This window comes from Arachis ipaensis, chromosome B7 (genome assembly GCF_059453495.1).
Source record: "Arachis ipaensis isolate K30076 ecotype BB chromosome B7, ASM5945349v1, whole genome shotgun sequence".
Taxonomy (NCBI): Eukaryota; Viridiplantae; Streptophyta; class Magnoliopsida; order Fabales; family Fabaceae; genus Arachis; species Arachis ipaensis.
The window spans coordinates 127,499,185-127,501,729 of record NC_142442.1 but is presented as its reverse complement, the minus strand read 5'-3'; positions in this window follow the sequence as shown (position 1 = coordinate 127,501,729).

Below are 2,545 nucleotides of genomic sequence, written 5' to 3'. Positions count from 1 at the left end.
TTTATTTTTTTAGTCATATGGTGCGTGTGGTCCTTATACAATCTCAAGATTTGTGAACCCCTTCGTGAATTGTTTAAGTTTGTTAACCTTTTGATTGTATCCTCTGTATGGCTTTTTTTAGAAAAACGGGAGTCAGTAACAAGCTACACGCACACATACTTTAGTAAAGGCTAAGGCCAATAATCATGCATTCCTATGAAGAAAGGAATAAAAAGGTATTTGTGACTGGAATTTTGATGCTAAAACACCTAGTGTTGTATTATGTGATTATTTGATGTGATTGAGTTTGGTTTTTGACTATGAATTATAATTATCTTTGATATTATTGTGATTATGGTTTAATGGTTGGATTTACTTTGATTTTGTCTGTGTTGCGATTGTTGTTTCGGTTGAATTGAGTGCTTGTAAATGAACCATGTTGCTGCCTTCTTGTTAGAATTGGTAAACGAGAAACTAAGAGGAAATTATTGCCTTAGAATGATTTTTAATCTCCTTCAAACTTTTATAAACCTCATCAAGAGAAAATCATTAGACTTTTTACTGCTGCATACATTTTTATTATTTTCCTTTTAACTCTTATCTATGATTTTATATTAACGAGGGTCACGGATAACTACATATTCATTCACATGAGATAGTATACTAGTGTCTTTAACTAGTAGATAGTTACTACTAAGTAATAACATAAATAAGTGATAAATTAATTACTAGTATTTTCTGTTTCCACCTTTCCCACATATAGTATTATCCTTGCTATGAACTTCTTAAAATGCTCATGTGTATATATGTATTAGTAGTTTAGTACTAAATCATAGTAGCACTTTATTTTACATCCTAATTGATTATTTTGGCAGCTAAGTATTATTTTATATTGTTATTATTTTAATTCTTTTGATGATGTACATGTTACTGAAATTTAAATGCAATGTGTTACTAATCTTATAAATCTTTGTTGTTTTAGATGTCAGGTTCTAAAAAAAAAAATACTTGTCAATTAAAGTACAAAAATCTATTAATGAGGAGATGATTAGTGCACACAAAACTAAGCTTTCACACCCTAAACCTACAAAATCATGAGCTCCAGTTCCTTCACATGTATCTAAAAAGCCTTCAGCATTACCACCCTCTTCTTCGCAGCCACCACAAAAATTCAAGAGAAAGTTACTATCATCCCATGTCGATCATACACCATCACCATCACCATCACCAGCTGAATCACCATACTGTTCACCTATCCAACCTCAATCATTTGATAATGCTCCTAATAATAAACGAAATTCACATCATGCTCACTCATGGATGAAAATCATCAAGATGAATCTCTTACTCAAGAAGGTGAACCTGTCACTCAAGAAGGGCTCTTGAAAATAGTGCCTTTTGGCAAAGAGTAAGTACAACAATCACTTTTGTGTTTTAACGTTCTCTTTATATTGTTTTTATTATGAATACATGTGTAATTGCTCATTATTTGATCTTCTTATAGGTTTAATTCATGTACTGCTGTTCGTCATGTAACAACTGCCATTAAAAGAAAATTTTCAGAATTATGCCCTGCATGGGGACATGCCAGTGAGCAAATGTGATATTTGTGATTTACTGAATTTAAGGTAAGTATTTATTATCATTTTTTTTGTTATTTTGATATTATACATAGTGGGTAATTCAATGTATATGTTTGTTTTCTTTTATAGAAATATTGTATGTGGGAACCTCAACACCATGCAAGAATTCGTCAAATTTTTTAGATTAAAGGGAGTGCTCGATTAAGGGGTTGATGAATCAGGAGAGACTCAATTATTCAAAAGACCATAACTATGTACCAAAATATATTCCTGAACCCGTTTGGCGTCAACTATTACATTATTGGGCTACAGATCCGCATTTTAAGAACTGGTTAGCAGCAAATACTGTGAATCGAACATCAAATGCTGGAAGTTCCATGCATACTGGTGGTTCCATATCTATGGGTGAACATGCACGCAGAATGGTAAGATAAAAATAGTTTAATTTTAGTCTTGTTCTTATTATGTGCAATATTTTCTTCTTTTTTCTTTCCTATCGATTAAACTATTATATTATAGGAGAAAGTTACGAGAGTAAAACCTTATCTAGAGGAGGTTTATACTAAATGCCACACCAAAAATGACAAAAGTTGGATTGATGAAAGATCTGAGAAAGTCATTGTACGTGATGCTAGTTTGTTCTTCTTCTTTTGTTGTTTTCAAAAATAATTTTCACTATATGTTAGCATTTGTTCATGGAATATTTAGTTGTGATTAAACTGAATTGGTCTTGTAGGGCAAATTCAAAAAGCGAAAGACAGAACTTTCTCAAGTAGCTTTATCCTTAGATAATGAGAGAGATGTTGAGGCATCTAAGGAAGGCCTAGATATACCAGATGATTACACTATTTGGAACAAAGTTGTGACAAAGGAGAAAAAGAAATCTGCTTTTGGTTTAGATCTCTCTTCAAAGTTGGATTTCAGAAATTGCTCAGAGACATCTAAAGACAATCTAAATATTGAGCAAGAACTTCACATGTGGA